Source organism: Syngnathoides biaculeatus, chromosome 7 (genome assembly GCF_019802595.1).
Source record: "Syngnathoides biaculeatus isolate LvHL_M chromosome 7, ASM1980259v1, whole genome shotgun sequence".
Classification (NCBI taxonomy): domain Eukaryota; kingdom Metazoa; phylum Chordata; class Actinopteri; order Syngnathiformes; family Syngnathidae; genus Syngnathoides; species Syngnathoides biaculeatus.
In genome coordinates, this window is record NC_084646.1 from 1,621,366 (window position 1) to 1,640,155 (window position 18,790).

Genomic DNA, 18,790 nt, shown 5'->3' on the forward strand with positions numbered 1-18,790 from the left:
TAGAAAACCAAATATCTTTAATGAGGATAGCATCTTATAATGTAAAGGGTGTATCTAATTAAATAAAAAGGAGCCAAATACTGAGCAAAATGAAAAAAGATAGGATTGATGTACTTCTCCTGCAGGAAAACCATTTAACTGATACAGAGCACCCTAAATCTAATAGACAGGGCTTTTATCAGGTCTATTCATCATCATATAAAACAGGACACGGACGTGGGGTCGCTACACTTGTATTGAAAAGGGTGATTTTTTAAAAGATGTCAGAAAACATACATAAAGAAGGAAGATGTAATATGGTTGTGGGGATGATGGAAGGGACAGAAATTACTCTTCTGTTTATGCACCCCCAGGTGCAATATGGGAATTTTACAGACAAATCTTTGATTTAATGATGACAAAAACCCAGGGAATTGTGATTTGTGGCGGTGATTTTAATCTGAGATTTAATCCAGAATGGGATGTATCAAGATTAACTCAGACAGAAAACAACACCATATCCAAAAAAGTGGAAAAGATTACGAGAGAGATGGGGATTTGTGATGTATGGAGGGAGTTAAACCCCACGGCCAGAGACTATACCTTTTATTCTCCAGCACATAAAATATATTTGAGAATTGACCATTTCTTTATGTATTGTAAAGATATTGGTTTTGTAAAAATTGGGTTATTGGATATCTCAGACCACAGCCCAGTTTATTGGGACTTAAATTTAACAAACATAAAAAAAATGTTTTCTTGGAAGCTTAATTTAAATGTACTTAAAGGGAAAATGAAAGAAGGACTCAAAGAAGACATTAAATTATACCTGTCAGAGATTAATAATGGGGAAGTCTCCTCTCTCATGATTTGAGATGCAGATAAAGCTGTCTTGAGAGGGAAGATCATTGCTAAATTGGCACTTCACAAGAAGTTAAAACAAGAAAAAATGAACAAAGTAGAAAAAGAATTGGAAGACCTGGAACAACAACATAAAAACATACCAAAATGGAAATCCATCAGAGAATCAGGGAAATTAAAAAACAGATAGCAAAAAATCTATCTATCTATCTATCTATCTATCTATCTATCTATCTATCTATCTATCTATCTATCTATCTAATAAATAGATAATAGATATCATAATAATAAATAAATAATAGATATCATAATAATAAATAGATCATCTATCTATCTATCTATCTATCTATCTATCTATCTATCTATCTATCTATCTATCTATCTAATAAATAGATAATAGATATAATAATAAATAGATAATAGATATCATAATAATAAATAGATTATCTATCTATCTATCTATCTATCTATCTATCTATCTATCTATCTATCTATCTATCTATCTATCTATCTATCTATCTATCTATATCTATCTATCTAATCTACGAAACAATCTTTTTTTTTTCAAAACAGAGCTATTATGAAGTAGGTAGTAAAGCAGACAACATTTTCGCATATAAGTTGAGAAAACAACAAGCAGAGAGGGCAATATACAAAATTAAAGACATTACCTTGAGAAAATAATGAAAAAAGAGGAATCACAAACTAATCTGTGTATGGTTAAGATATTCCTTCTTGCTTATGAGTCAGACTAGAGGGTGGAAACATGTCTAAGATTTATAGAATATTACAGGAGTTAGAGGGTGATGATTCCATATACAGTAGTGCCTTGGTTCTCGAACACAATCCGTTCCAGAAGGCTGGTGGAAAATCAAAACGTTTGAAAACCGAAGCACATTTTCCCATTACAATGAATGGAAATAATGCATTCCAAGCCTAAAAAAATAGCTTTTTTAAGTCATTTTTTTAGCTTTTCCTGTCAATAAACTGCATAGTAGAAATACATATGTAATTTAAATACTTTATATAATTAAATCATTTAAGAAATATATTTGTTTTGCTTAAAATGTATGCTTTAGCCTAGTAGAGTATGCTAGGCTGGGAGTGCATTGCCGTATCTGTAGTGACTCGGCCCCCAGCCTTATAAACCTTTTTTAGCAATAATGAAGGGGGGAAAAACAAATTGTTTTTATTTGTACAAAGTACGTAACTTAAAAAAAATTTAACTTGCAACTAGAGGTAGTGTTAATGGAAGCAAAGAAAAAACAATGCAAAACAACAGTTTCAGATGTCTTCGGTGAGGGTGACCTGCCCCTTTTTCTCAAAGAACGAATCTGTTTGTTTCTGCTGTCTTTTAAGCACTTTTCTGAAGTGGCTCATAACATCATCATTAAAATGCACTGCAATATTCAGCTTTATTTAGGTGATGAAGTTCTACAAAATTGTGGATGTCGTTCTATTTAGCCCAGATAGATTAATATTGGCACTTGAGGGATCCTTCCTGCCTTCATCTCCCTTCCTCGCCAACACGATCCCAAGCTAACTGCTGCTCGTTCATGAAAATAAGAAGCAACTTTTCGACTTCCTCCAAGATCTGTGGCCTCTGCTTGGTCAACACTGTTGCTCCTTTAGCAACATCACTTGCTTTGAGGGCGTCCTTGTGTTTCAGAATGGTGCTGATCGTCCTTTTCGCCATGCCATACTTCTTTGATAGTTCAGAAACACACAGACCAGATTCGTGCTCGGTTATCAAACCCTTCTTGAAGTCGACAGTTTTACGCACCACTTTCCTTTTTTCAGCACCAACAGTTCCACTTGCCTTCTTTGCAGTCATGATCAGGGGTTAATGTTGCTCAATTTGAAGAAAAAAAATACACTACAGTACTGGGGAACGTCTGCGAGCAGAGGAGTGTGTGAGTCAACTGGTTGTGCCGCGCTCCGGTTACGACTTTTCTGTTTTTTTTTCGGGGGTGCATTCGAAAGCACAATAACAAATAGTTGTGGGTCAGCTGGTCGGGGTGTTTGAATACCGTTTGAATATCCACAGTTGAGGATTGGATTAAAGTGGTCAAAGATATCTTTAAAATGGAGATGTTAACTTTCATTTTGAGGCAAGAACAAGACAAGTTCAAGAAACATTGGGAAAACTGGACATAGCTTACCACAACATTAAAATATCTGACTATATAATGTGAAATGAAGTTTAGCTTAATTTTTCATCGGTTTCCATCAGTTATTATTACTCCTTTTGTTGTTATTATTATTATCTTTTTTCCCTAGTATGTTATACAGTACTTGTATGCAATGCATTGCTTTCTTTGAACTCATAAGTATTATGTTTTGTTTTATTATTGTCAGAGCAGGTGTCATCCAAAGGTTTGGATACTAAGAAAATTTGAAACTCAAAAAATTGAAGCGAATATATGGATTATCATACATCAATTCTGGAACATTTGTTGTTAAGTGCTTAGAGATTGTGTCTTTTTTTCTTTTTTAACTACTCTGATTTCTGTTATTATTTTCTTTTTATAGTTCATTTATTTGCTCAATTACTTGATATGACTTTGGTTGAGGATGATGTACTATGTCAGATTCGGTAAGGGTTCACTTAAGGATGAGAGAGAAACCCTCGTAGGCTGACTTTCAGAAAGGTATTTTTAATCAATGTTAATTATTTTTTTCTTTTTCTTTTTTCTCTTTCTTCCTTTCTATTTATATATAAATATGTGATTTACAAATATGTGCAACTTGTATAACAATATGTTCCTAATGAAAATAATTGAAGAACAAAACAATTAAAATTAAGGATTTGGAAGACATTGAGATAAATGCAGGAAGTCTGTAAATATGGTTGACAGAAGCTAATAAGCGATAGAATGGTCAATAGAATTTGGATAAGGGAAATGTGAAAAAATCAAATGAGTGCCTGAAAGTGATGACTGTGTATCTCCTCCTGTAGGATACACTGTTTCCCTAGTAAAATTTGTTGGGATGACATCAGTGACTGGGTACCCTCATATCCTTAGCAAGTCAAATAGGAATCTGAGCAGTCAAGTCACGATGATGACCAGGGGCCCCCTCGTCTGCTTCCAAGCACTCTACTCCCTCCCCTTTACACACAAATTGCTGCCACTGCTGCTGCTGGTTCTTCCTATTCTCAGCCTGTTCAGATGACTCTTGCTGGAAGCTTTATACCTCCTGTCATGAGACAGAAAAAATTGATTGTGAGTCCACCATCACCGGCAGTTATCAGACAGAGAGCTGAACTTCCGCATCAAGTTCCAGGTCCGGACGGTCAACCTGTCCTGGTCTACCGTTACATAGACCCGAAAATGAAGGAGACAATACAAGAGTGGCCACATCCCAACGAAGCTAGCCAAAAACTGCATTGTGCGACATGCCAAACATGCTGAGACTAAAGAATGTAACCAGAAGAAGAACAAAGAAATTTAGCAAAGTCATCGCTGAATGCACACACAGCGATCACTCCACTCGCTCAAGGACAATTTCAAAGCCGAGGAAATGGTAGACGAGGCATGTTATGTGGAGTGTATAGAGGAGGCCGTGACAATGCCAAATGGGAGAGTGGTGATGACTTTGATGACTGTACCTGCCACTAACGTGGAGAGATTATTGGTAAAGGGATTCCCCGAAAAGATGTCATAGCTGACCGTCAGAGACCACCTCTTGCATGGTGTCGGTCCTGACTAATTCCTGATGGGCCCCGGAGCAGCGCAGTTGGCCAGTGATACACAAACACACCTGCATTCAACACCTGCTCTCCGCAACGAAGGAACGCTTGCTACTGATACATTAGATGCTGAGAGATTGACAAACACAAAACTACAGAAACCCAACTTTTCATGTTGCAGTTGCAAAATGTAAAAAATAACGAAGAAACCGCTCTTGCTCTAATCTCATCTCCCTCTGTCGGTTCCGAGCGCATGATGTATCAAGCAGGTTCATTCATGGGTCGAGGTGCGCCCCCTCGTGGCCGTAATTTCTGCTTCAATTGTGGACAACCTGGTCATTGGGCCCGAGAGTGCAGACAGCGACCACAAGCGTCTGGATGGGGAAGCAGAGCACATGGCTACAATCGAGGAGGTTACAACCAACCCCAAGAGAGCCAAATCAACAGTCACAGACTCTTTTGTATTCTTTTGTGTTTGCACCTCACTGTCCAGTCAATCTTTTGGGCAGAGATCTCCTCATCACCACATGCACCTCTCATCAAATGCAGCCCTGATGGACGCATCCTGGAATTTCCTGATGGTAACACCTACTGCTGCTCTGCTTCCGGTGCCACCTCCCAGTTCCCGCTTGTTGATCAACATCATGTGGCATGCGCTACTGCGGATATTTACTGGGCTAGAGTGGATATTGACTCCAGTGGTTGGCTCGAAGCTGAACACTTTTGGACTCTCTGGTCACCTTGGGTTCGTAACCTCAGATCTTATGATATGGTAACTGATTGTATGCATTGCACCCTGTACTATGACAGATCAGGGGATCAGATCTATAGCGAGGCATTTCAGGAAATTGAAAACAACATATAGGAATTGATGGATGATTTGTTTGCAGCCAAACCAGGTGTCGCCTTTTTGGTGTTCCTGACTCCTGAACAACTCAAATGGTACAGGAGGGTGGATCCCCCGGATCCTTCGATGCCTCCTTGTCACCCACATGTCTTCTTGATGGTCTCACCTCAGCACACAGCGAAGGATCTCAGTCTGTTTGTCCTGGCATACACACAGGCCACTGATTGGCAAAATTCATTTCACTCTCTATTGCTCTTTTCCCCATCACTTGATGTTTATTGGATTCAGTCGAACACATTTTTACCCACTTCTGTTTTGGAGCACCAGCTTCTGGACAGGCACCATAGACGTGAAACAACCGACAGCGATTTTGCTGGTCAACTTCTTGATTCCCTTCCCACATCTCTGTGGTCCATGGATCCCACTGATGTTGGCCTCTACAACGTCTCACCTGTTGTGTTTCAGATGAAACCAGGACAAATATATGTTCCCCAATACTTTTTAAAAGAGGCTGGGATGATTGGCATTTCCAAAAAAATTGACGGCTTGCTCAAAGCAGGAGTGAGACTCTTCAATGACTGTCTTTGTCAGTTCCTATCTCCACTTGAATTGCCTCATGGGGTTCTCCTGGTGCAGTATGTGGATGACCTCTTGCTGGCGGCTCCATCTGAAACCTCTTGTCTCGAAGCCACTAGGTCTTTGCTTTCTCATTTGGCCTCAGTTGGACTGAAGTGTTCCAAGTCCAAACTCTAGATTGCCCGACCACAGGTTTCCTTTCTCGGACGTCTGATCTCACGCCATGGCACAGGAATGTCTCCCTCTCACAAAGACGATATCCTTCATCACCCAAAACCAACAATTGTCAAAACCAGGCTGGTTTTCTTGGTCTTTGCAACTACTCCAGGCATCATGTTCCAAACTGAACTCAGTCACCCACTCCGACAGTAACATTACAGAAGGTCTGCTCGGAGGACAACTGCATTGTTGTGTACGAAAAACTACAAAAGAAAACTCACTCTGCACTGAACTCTACGAGACATCTCTTGACAACCCAGACTTGATTCTATTCACAGACGGATGTTGCTTCAAAGACAACGATGGCCTACAATCTGGTTTTGCAGTAACCAAACCCACAGAAGCAGGTTTTGAAGAAGTACGAGCAGAAAGAATTCCAGGCTCCCAGTCAGCACAAAGAGCAGAAATTTTGGCATTAACAGCAGCTCTCAAGTTGGCAAAAAATCAGTCAGTTAACATTTACACAGATTCAGCGTATGCACACATGACAGTTCATGTTGCATTAAAAGAATGGCAGCGAAACAATTTCCAAACTGCAGCGGGTACACCCATTAAACATCAGGATGACCTTCTCGAATTGTGAGATGCTTCAATGCTCCCAACAGTGGTGGCTGTAATAAAATGCAAAGGTCACTCTCGAAATAATGATTTTGTATCAGCAGGATACAAATCAGCAGATCGAGCAGCAAACAAGGTTACGGGGTACCGACCAACACTCCAACTAACTGTAAGTGAGTCTAAATGTGACAATCAAAAGGAGGTGACAGTAGAAACAGTTAAGTTGTGGCAGGAAAAAGCATGTCCAGAAAAAAAGTGTATGGAAGTCGAAAGTGGGTGTCAAAGATGAGGATAGCGTATGGCGAAAAGAAGGTAAGTGCATTCCATCTCAGACACAATTGAAAAATCAAATTTCTGAAGCCCATGGAACATGCCATGAAGGTGTGGATGTAACACTGTGACGACTCCACTCCTGGCAGCATCTTTCATGAGACAAATTGTTAAAGGTGAAATGCAGGACTGCAGTGTTTGCAGTAGGTATAACAGTATGCCTACAGTAAAACCACCACAGGAAGTACACAATGTGGACGTCGATGCCCCTGGTCAGTTGATTTGAATAGGATTTCACCGACATGATTAAAACTGTGTGAGGTTACCTGGATTTGCTTGTCATAGCAGTTTGCTTTTCACGATGGCCAGAGGCATATCCCTGCAAATCTGAAACACCAAGCATCGTGATAAAACGTTTGGTTAATCACTACATTCACAACAAGATGCTCCCCTCGAAATGAATACTTGTGAAACTGTGTGGTTAAAAGTAATAAAACGTAAATGGTCTGAACCTAGGTGGACAGGTCCCTTTCAGGTAAGGGAGAAGAAGGCCACAGCAATACGTCCTGCAGGAAAGGGGGACGTGATTCCATATATTGTCTACACGACCCGCCAGATCTGCTTCAGGCACAGCGATCCCTCCACCTGATGACAACTGGAAAACCATGTCTTCTCCAGTGCCAGCTGGCACCCTTTGATGACATTTCGACAAGGAAGCTGACTGCGCCCCTGCTTGGCTCATCTCAGAGGAAAAGGCCCTACGCACGATGCACCACCCACTCCGGGCGATGACGCCGCTGGCACCTTTCTTTAATTTCATTTCAGGTGTCGGGCTCTTTTGATTCCGAAAGGGGATTGAAGTGTGTGTCCAGCCCATATTTAGTCATGACTGCATAACTTCCTCATGTCCTCATTGGAGCACTACTGTAGCTTAATATTAAATGGACCTTGTGTCATGATCCTGCCGCTCCAGCCAGGGCTGTGCGGGTGTCCGCGCGGTTGCGCTGATTGGGAGGTGCACACTTGCGGCTCATGCAGCCTGATTATGCTGTGTATTTATATGACCCCGTTGACGACTGGCTGCTGCCAGTTCGTTGAGCTCCATGTCCCGTTCCAGCGCTCTCGTATCCCTTATCGACAACGCGTGTGTACCGACCTTCGCCTGTTCTCCAACCAACCTTGTAAGCCTGACTCCTTTGATACTTCTGTCTGCTTTGATCATTCTCCTGTGTACCGACTCCTGCCTGCCCGCTCACCTGCTCTCTTCGCCCAACGTCCCAACGACCGCTGCTGCACCTGACTGCCTGCTCAATCCCCGAACTCGGCATATAATAAACGTTTCTCCCTGAACTACCTTGCATCGTCTGAGTCCTGCATTTGGGTCCTACTCCCGATCCAATTGGACGCGACAGAACAAACTGGCCAAAACAGGACCCAGCAGGAAAGACCCGGCGTCGCCGGGACCGACGCAAGGAAGACCGTCTGCCGGAGGACCAAGCCTGTCCAATCCGGGTAGGCTCCTTGACGTCCTCCGCTTCCGTGTCTTACGCTCCGCCAGCGAGGTATGAATACGTCCCGAACACGACCCGTCCGGCTCCTCATATTCTTCTGGACTCTGACTTTTCGGAATATGAGGAGGACCGTGATTTGTATGACCGGCTGCCGGAGTACGACTCCGATTATTCTGATTATGAATCTGCTCGTCCGATCTTTCATCCCAGTCAGTTTGTTTCACCTCCCCGTGTCTCCAGCACCCAAGCGTCTTCGCCCGGTAGGTTTAAGTACACCAATCCGTATGAGGGAACCTGCTTGGCCATCTACCCGGGCCAGAGGAGACGCCCCGGCCGGGCGCTCCCCGGTGCCTCCCGCTGTGCGGCAACTAAGACATCGTCCTCCCACTCCTCCCGGCAACGGCGAAACCGGCAGACCCGCAGCTGGTTGCGAAGCTCCCAGCCCAGAGGGAGGAGGAGCCGCCAAATCACGAGGCGTTCTGCCGCGAAATGCGGGTGCAGATAGAGCGGCAGACCGCCAAATTAGCGGCTCTCACGGCCCATTTCCGGCAAGGATTGGCGAACCAGCCGAGTTACTCTGACGTCACAACCGCGACGGACTCGCTGCTGACGCAGGTTCACGTGGCAGTTGGAACTGACCCGCTCCCGAGACACCCCCATGTGTCAATTTCGACTGACTCTCTGCCTACCCTCGTTCACGTAGCCGTGGAAACAGACCCACCCCCTCACCAAGCGCACGCTGCAGTGGGAACGGACTCGCCACCTTGCCAAGTGCACGTCACAGTGGGAATGGACTCGCCACCACGCCAAGCGCACGTAGCTGTGGAAACTGACCCGCCTCCTCGCCATTCCCACGTCGAGGTTTTGGCTGTTCCGAGTAGAGCTCACGCGGCAGTTGGAACTGACCCGCTCCCGAGACACGCCCACGTGTCAGTTTCGACTGACTCTCTGCCGACTCTCGTTCACATTGCCCTGGAAACGGATCCGCCACTGCGCCACGCCCACGTTGCTGTCTAACGAATGCACTGCAAGCTCACGTGGCAGTGGGGACCGAACCGATGCCGCCTCACGTTGCTGTCCAGGAGGTGGCGACGTCTCCACAGCCGCTTCTCGTCCTTGCCCTGGAGTACCAGTGGCGACCGGTCCGCGGTCGCTCCCCGTGCTTGCTCTGTCAGCGACCGGTCGGTGGTTGTCCCCTGTTCCTGCTCCGACGGCGACGGGCATGTCCATATGTTCCCGTCCAGGAGGTGGCGATGGTGCCACCACCTTCTCACGTTCCTGTCCAGGAGGGGGCGATGGCGATGGTGTCGCCGCCTTCTCACGTTGCTGTCCAGGAGGTGGCGATGGCGATGGTGTCGCCGCCTTCTCACGTTGCTGTCCAGGAGGTGGCGATGGCGATGGTGTCGCCGCCTTCTCACGTTGCTGTCCAGGAGTTGGCGATGTCGATGGTGTCGCCGCCTTCTCACGTTGCTGTCCAGGAGGTGGCGATGGTGATGGTGATGGTGTCGCCGCCTTCTCACGTTAGGGGTCGCCACAGCGTTTCATCTTTTTCCATCTGAGCCTATCTTCTGCATCTTCCTCTCTAACTGCCCTCATATCTTCCCTCACCACATGCATAAACCTTCTCTTTGGTCTTCCTGTTGCTCTTTTGCCTGGCAGCTCCATCCTCAAGACCCTTCCACCATTATACTCACTCTATCGCCTCTGAACATGTCCAAACCATTGAATCCTGTCTCCAAAACATCCAACTTTGGCTATCCCTCGAATTACCTCATTTCTAATCCTATCCAAACAGTTCACTCCGAGTGAGAACCTCAACATCTTCATTTCTGCTCCCCCCAGTTCGGCTTTCTGTTGTTTCTTCAGTACCACCATCTCTAATCCGTACATCATGGCCGGCCTCACCACTGTTTTGTAAACTTTGCCCTTCATCCTAGCAGAGACTCTTCTGTCACATAACACACCAGACACCTTCCGCCAGCTGTTCCAACCTTCTTGGACCCGTTTCTTCACTCCCACACCACACTCACCATTGCTCTGGATTGTTGATCCTAAATATTTGAAGTCCTCCACCCTCGCTATCTCTTCTCCCTGTAGCCTCACTCTTCCCCCTCCACCTCTCTCATTCACGCACATATATTCTGTGTTACTTCAGCTAATCTTCATTCCTCTCCTTTCCAGTGCATGTCTCCATCTTTCCATTTGTTCCTCTGCATGCTATCTGCTTTCACTGCATATCACAATATCATCTGCGAACATCATGGTCCAAGGGGATTCCAGTCTAACCTCATCTGTAAGCCTATCCATTACCACTCCAAACCGGAAGGGGCTCAGAGCTGATCCCTGATGCAGTCCCACCTCCGCCTTAAATTCTTCTCTCACACCTAAGGCACACCTCACCATTGTTCTGCTGCCATTATACATGTCCTGTACTATTTTAACATACTTCTCTGCCACACCAGACTTACGCATGCAGTACCACAGTTCCTCTCTTGGTACTCTGTCATAGGCTTTCTCTAGGTCCTCAAAGACACAATGTAGCTCCTTCTGACCTTCTCTGTACTTTTCCACTAAGCATCCTCAAGGAAAATAATGCATCTGTGGTACTCTTTCTAGGCATGAAACCATACTGTTGCCCGCAGATACTTACTTCTGTCCTGAATCTAGCCTCCACTACTCTTTCCCATAACTTCATTGTGTGGCTCATCAACTTTATTTCTCTATAATTCCCACAGCTCCGAAGAGCCCCTTTGTTCTTAAAAATGGGAACTAGAACATTTTTCCTCCATTCTTCAGGCATCTTTTCTCCCACTAGTATTCTGTTGAATAAGTTGGTCAAAAACTCCACGGCCACCTCTCCAAATTGCTTCCATACCTCCACTGGTATGTCATCAGGACCAACTGCCTTTCCATTTTTCATACTTTGTAGTGGCTATCTGACTTCCCCCTTACTAATCATTGCCACTTCCTGGTCCTTCACACTTGCCTCTTCAACTCTTCCTTCTCTCTCATTTTCTTCATTCATCAACTTCTCAAAGTATTCTTTCCATCTATTTAGCACACAACTGGCACCAGTCAACACATTTCCATCTCTATCCTTAATCACCCTTACCTGCTGCACATCCTTCCCATCTCTATCCCTGTGTCTGGCCAACCTGTAGAGATCTTTTTCTCCTTCTTCTGTGTCCAACCTGGTGTACATGTCTTCATATGTCTCTTGTTTAGCCTTTGCCGCATCTCGATGTACTCCTTTCGCTTCTCCTCAGTCCTCTCAGTGTCCCACCTCTTCTTCGCTAATCTCTTTCCTTGTATGACTCCCTGTATTTTGGGGTTCCTTCACCAAGTCTCCTCCTCCCCTGTCCTACCAGAAGACACACCAAGTACTCTCCTGCCTGTCTCTCTGATTACCTTGGCTGTCGTAGTCCAGTCTTCCGGGAGCTTCTGCTGTCCATCGAGAGCCTGTCTCACATCTTTCCGAAAGGCCGCACAACATTCTTCCTTTCTCAACTTCCACCACTTGGTTCTCTGGTCTACCTTTGTCTTCTTAATCTTCCTACCCATCACCAGAGTCATCCTACACACCACCATCCTATGCTGTTGAGCTACATTCTCCCCCTACCACTACTTTACAGTCAGTCATCTCCTTCAGATTACATCGTCTGCACAAAATATAATCCACCTGTGTGCTTCCACCTCCGCTCTTGTAGGTCACTCTATGTTCCTCCCTCTTCTGGAAATAAGTGTTCACTACAGCCATCTCCATCCTTTTTGGAAAGTCCACCACCATCTGTCCCTCAAAGTTCCTTTCCTGTATGCCGTGCTTACCCATCACTTCTTCATTGCCCCTGTTTCCTTTACCAATATGTCCATTACAATTTGCACCAATCACAACTCTCTCGCTGTTTGTGATGCTCAGAAGTACTTCATCTAGTTTCTTCCAGAATTTCTCTTTCAACTCTAGGTCACATCATACCTGTGGGGCATAGCCGCTAACCACATTATACACAACACCCTCAATTTCAAATTTTAGTCTCATCACTCGATCTGATACTCTTTTCACCTCCAAGACATTCTTAGCCAGCTCTTCCTTTAAAAATAACCTCTACTCCATTTCTCTTCCCATCTCCTCCGTGGTAGAATAATTTAAACGCTGCTTCTAAACTTCTAGCCTTACTACCTTTCCACCTGCTCTCTTGGATGCACAGAATATCAACCTTTCTCCTAATCATCATGTCAAACAACTCCTGACCTTTTCCTGTCATTGTCCCAACATTCAAAGTCCCTAGCCTCAGTTGTAGGCTGTGTGCATTCCCCTTTTTCTTCTGATGATGGATCCGGTTTCCTCCTCTTCTTTATCTTCGACCCACAGTAGCTGAATTTCCATCGACGCCCTGCAGGTTAGCAGTCCTGGGGGCGGGCGTTGTTAACCCGGGCCACGACCGATCCGGTATGGGATTCTTTAGATGAACGCTCATATTTGTTTGGCACAGTTTTTACGCCGGATGCCCTTCCTGACGCAACCCTCTGCATTCATCCGGGCTTGGGACGGGCCTACAGATTGTACTGGTTTGTGCCCCCATAGGGCTGCATTGGAGGCTGAGGAGTGTAATCCCTCTATCGTTGCAACACCCCCTCCGGTCACCCTTCTTTAAAAGAGGGACCACCAGTCTGCCAATCCAGAGGCACTGTCCGCACAATGTTGCAAAGGCGTGTCAACCAGGACAGCCCCACAACATCCAGAGCCTTTAGGAATCTCATCCACCCCTGGGGTCCTGCCACCAAGGAGCTTTTAAACCACGTTGGTGACCTCAACCCCAGAAATAGAAGAGCCTGCCTCAGAGCACCCAGACTCAGCTTCCTCATGGCAAGGGATGTTGGTGGAATTGAGGAGGTCTTCGAAATATTCTCCCCAGCGACTCACAACATCCCAAGTTGAGGTCAGCAGTGCCCCGTCCCCACTATACACAGTGTTGACGGTGCACCGCTTCCCCCTCCTGAGACGCCGGATGGTGGACCAGAATTTCGAAGCCGTCCTGAAGTCGTTCTCCATGGCCTCACCAAACTCCTCCCACACCTGGGTTTTTGCCTCAGCGACCACCTAAGCTGCATTCAGCTTGGCCAGCCGACACCTATCAGCTGCCTTGTGAGTTCCACAGGCCAGAAATGTCTGATAGGACTCCTTCCTCGGGCTTGACAGCATCCCTCACTGTTTGTGTCCACCAACGTGTTCGTGGGTCACCGCCACGACAGGCCCTGACCACCTTACAGCCACAGCTCCGGTCGGCCGCCTCAGTAATGGAGGCGCGGAACATCGTCCACTCGGATTCAATGTTCCCCGCCCCCTCTGGGACAAAAGCAAAGTTCTTTCGGAGGTGGGAGTTAAAATTCCTTCTGACAGGGGAATCTGCCAGCCTTTCCCAACAGATTTCCTAGAAGATTTGTGGCTCAGTTCCTTTCTCACGGTTCTGACATAGTGAGCAGCCACAAATTGTATTGTAAGACATATGTGAATGACGGACCAGACCGACATTTTGAGGAGACATTTACAGAAACCTAAATGACTCCTTGAATATCAGGGACCTTTTTTTTTTTTTGACAGACTTTTATGCAGCGTTTGTCTCACTAATACCATCACAGTTGTCTATCTCAGATGCCATCTGTTCAGCACCACACACTTCTTTGGCAAAACATCCTGCAGCAAAATGACAGGATGTACGAGACCCCGTAGACCTGTTTGTTTATTGATGGTAGTGCGCGACTGATTGGGCCCAAACATCAGATCCGCCGATGTGTTTTTCAGAGTCTGTTAATGGACACAGAAAGGCATTGAGTCTGTGCACACGCGCCCTACGCTCCGTTGATCTCACATTGAAGTTGACCTTGTTCCAATCTCAGCCATTTCACACACATACTTCTATGGACATTTCTCGTCTCCTGGCGCAAGTCCCATCAATACTGAACTGTACTCGTAAACATGATGTTTGGCTAAGTAAAAACTGTCCACATGTTCAGATTGGGGCTAAATCCTCTTATCGCCCTGTCCCGCATCAATACCTGTTGCGTGCAGATGCTGTTGATGGTCTTCGACTGGTATTTGAAGCATTGCTCAAAATAGGAATTAAAGTAATCCCTCTTTACTTCACACGTCCCCCACTGTGGATTCAGTGCATCGTGTTTTTTTCCACTCCCACCCCAAAAAAAATTACAGGTTGGTTTACACTAGGTGCTATATTACCTGAGATGCATTGATACGATGCCGATTGATAGAATGCAGGTCCCCAGTGCAACACGTGGAACAATGAGGCAAAAGAAAAAAATTTGATTGCCGGCGCGACATCAGCCAATGACAGTACGAGTGGCAACATCCGTTGTCTCACCCATTTCCTTGTTGTGCATGTTGTCTTGTCCACGCTGTTGACCGGCTTGTGTTGTGTTTGTGATAACCCTTTTTTAAATTATAAAATTTTTTGATCATGTAGGTACAACACCACCTCAGCGTTGTGCCCCAGTGAAAGCTTCCACCTTGGAGCCCGAGAGGCTGTGCATGTTTATCCTTTGGGATCCAGCGCAGAGGGGACTTTTCTCCTTGTTGGACCCTGCATTGTGACAAGGCTTTTTGACATGTAAAGGCTGGTTCAAAAAAATTCAAAAAGTATAAAGCCTTAGAAATGTGCCTCTGTATGGTGCTGCTTGTTGAGACATGGATAAAGAGTTTCCTAGATGGCGGGCGCATGTTTTTAACATGGATGAAAAAGGCCTTTTTTTGGAAGAGGACGGCTACGCATACTTCTAGAAGGACCGTGTTTACAATCATCATGTTGCAATGCCGCGGTGAGTGAACTTAAAGCCTCTACAGTCCTCTCCTTCACCGTGTGTGCGTGCGTGTGATTGTGTGTGTGTGTGTATGTATCTCCTGTTTCCCGACCACAGTCAGGCGACTGTTGCAGGAAAGATTAACAAATGTCTTATAATTAAAGGAAGTAAATATGTGTATTGTTGTAATCTTAGTTTCACATATGTAAAATATTAATACTGTTTCCATGTTTTAATCATTCTGGTACCCAGATACACATACATGAAAATTCCCGGGGTGTGTTTGTGGGGTGGGCGGTGGTTGGGTGGTGGGGGTGTCCTACTTCGCGGTTTTTCACATTTCACATGGGATTGTGGTTCCCATTAACCATGAAAATGAAGGGATTACTGTTTAGTACAATGTGATAATTCTGCAGTTCGAACACCAATATTTCCGGTGGAAAAAAAAAAATCAGTCCTCAAGGTTAGCCAACTGAATGGCGTTTTGTTCAAGATTTGTAAGCTGTTAATGCTGCAATAAATCTTCCGGCTCCTTGTGTGCCAAATCCTGATTCCATTTTGAGACAAATTCCACCTGTCACAAAGTGGTTTTTAGTTGTTGACCTTACTAATGGATTTTTTTGTGCCAGCTAACAAAAAATTACAATTTTGGTTTGCTTTTACTTTTTTGAAAAAGTATACTTAGATGTGCTTGTGCCAAGGGCTGACATGCAACCCCACCCTCTTCTGTGAGGCACTTCACCGAAGTCTTGAAACTTTAACACTCACACTCGGCACAGCTTTGCTACAATATGTTGATGAATTGTTGATTGCTGCTCCCACCAAAGAACAGTGTGAGGCTGATACGGTTAAAACACCTCGCGTCAGAAGGCCACAAAGCATCCTTATCAAAACTGCAGTTTTTAATCACAAAAGGTTAAATTTCTAGGACACACCATCACTCCTCCAGGGAAAATGCTTTCTCCAACTCAAGTGTGCGCTATTGTTGACACACCCAAACCATTCACAAAGAAACAGGTGTTGTTGTTTTTGGTAATGTGCTCTTATAGTAGAGATTTCATCCCAAATTATTCTGAATATGACTGTCATACATTCTCTCACTTTGACCAGGTCCCCGACCTCCTAATCACATTTTAAATGGACACCTGAGGTTACCAGTGGCTTTGAAAATCTCAAGTATGCCTTGCAATTCTGCCCTACTCTTGGGATTCCGGACTCGTCCAAGCCCTTTGTTCAGTTCTTAGACTAACACCAAGGAAACATGACATCAACATGGCGACCCTCTCCGTCCAGTGGGGTATTTCTCTTGTCAACTTGATCCAGTAGCACAAGGTCTTCCTACATACAGCGGCAGCCTGTGAACTGGCTGCATTTACGACAATAGTTATGAGCCGCTCACTCTGTGTGTCACCCACTGTTTAAATTCCAATTTGCAAGAGCAAAGCTTATCACACTTGTTTGCTGCACGTTAGCTCAAATACAACAAGGTGTTTCAAGGTGTAAACAAGGTGAAAAAGGATACAACAAGGTGGGCCTTCCTCATGGTTCAGTATGATGTTGTCTCAACCCCACTACTTTCATACTAGTCCCTGATGAGAGGAAGTCACATTCTTGCATAGAGGGATGACAGCACTTTGGTATGCCTTATGTTGATCTTTTTTTTATGCCCTTGCAAAATCCAGATTTGGTCTTGTATGTGGATGGTTCAACTTCACGAGATCCTGATACAGGTTCGTGCCACAGTGGCTTTGGGCTATTTGATGATTTTGGAATTGTGGCTTTGTCATCACTCTTTGTCACTGCTTTTCATATGGTCAGTGACTTTGGCAGCCTCTGGCGCCAAAACATTTTAAAATCTGATGTTAGACCAATTTTTCACTGTGGCAAGGTTGCGGCTCTTCTCAATGCTGTCCTGCTGCCATCTCTTATAGTGGTTTGTAAATGTGCGACACACACCGACTTGTCTGACCCTGTTTCTCAGAGAAATTCAAGTGCGGATGCTGCGCCAAAGCTGATAGTGCCTGCCTCTTCCTTCCTTCCACTTCACCTCCTCCCAGTACACTCCCCACTCTCCCTGCCCCCACTCGCACTGACCTTCACTCGCTATCTACTCGTGCTGAATGTGTTGTGTGGCAACAGTGCGGGCCGACTTTCGAGTTTTGGATGTACCCTGACAGTAAGCCTTGTCTCCTCTACCATCTTTTCTTTTGTTATGGTAAAATGACGCATTGGTTGGACTATGTTTTAAAAGGGATGGCTTTCGGATAGACTACAATTTGACCTCAAAACACATTGTAGTTACCATCCCCACTCGAGCAATGCAGTAGAAAAAGAAAGTGAGATTCTGAAAGCTTCGATGAGTAAAGTTTGTGAAAACATGAAATTAAATTGGATCAAAAGTCTGATTGTCTTGATATATATGAGGATGCATCTGAAGCACAACCTGTCCCCATTTGAGATCCCGTTTGCAGGCACTCTGAATGTTGGACTGCATCCTCCAGGCTTGCCGATGGACACACACGTTTGCGATGACAACATTATCAGGTATTGCATATCTTTGAATAACCTACTCTCTGATGTCAGGAAACAAGTTTATGCAGCACTACCGAGGGCGGCAGATAGACCCTTGCATCACGTCAAACCCAGTGTCTTCGTGTCAGTCAGTCAGTCAGTGATAATGGGAGGTGGCAATGTCCACTGCTGTTTATCCAGCATACCACTGAGTCACAATGCAGGGTCCAACAAAGAGAAAAATGCCCTGGCTGGAGCCCTGGAGGACATCCCAATAGGTACCACAGTGCCTGTGCCATATGCTACACAAAGTGAATGATTTCTCCCGCTGGATACATCAAAGGATAAACGTGCATGTGGAGTCCCGACCTCTTGAGCGCCATGGAGGAAGCTTTCACTGGGGCATAACGCTGAGGTGGTACTGTAAATATATAATAAGAAATGTCAGCGCTTAAAAAAATATATATATTATGAACACAACACTAAGATACAGTACGTATGCGAGATGGTCAACAGCTTTAACGAAACAATGTGGAAAACAAGGAAATGTGAAAAATTGTGAAGCTTTTACCACAAACCAAAAGAAAACTATCAATTTTATGAACTAAATCAATGCACTTACCAATCACCAAATGGCAAGAAGACCTTTCCATACAAGCACCCTTGTTTGAGTTCATCTTCCTCCTAGTCAAGGGTGGCCAACCGATCAGGGATAAAGAGCCACAGGATACGTATTAAAGAGCCACATCATACAGATGAACATCATTCCCTCCTAATACACATACCTTTGTTCAGCCAGGTTTATTGTAAATGTCATAGACCGATATGATAACAAGAAAACTTAACTCCTAAAGGGTACTTTAACCACAAGTCAGTAATTTAAAAACATTGTGTGCTCTATCACACAGACAAACTACCAGTTAAACTAAGTCTTGTCTCATACGTCACAACTCT

The 18,790-nt window shown here is 44.8% G+C and overlaps 2 long non-coding RNA genes across 2 annotated transcripts in view; both read right to left on the minus strand.

The window, feature by feature from the left end:
• Positions 1-18,790, minus strand: part of LOC133504120 (uncharacterized) — a 93,209-nt gene that overhangs the window by 23,626 nt on the left and 50,793 nt on the right. The gene's annotated exons all lie outside the window — the stretch shown is intronic.
• Positions 3,573-18,508, minus strand: LOC133504121 (uncharacterized). The gene is made up of 3 exons (XR_009795906.1): positions 18,459-18,508; positions 7,328-7,388; positions 3,573-4,038 (listed from the first exon to the last, which is right to left on the minus strand). It is a non-coding gene; the product is annotated as an uncharacterized LOC133504121 (long non-coding RNA).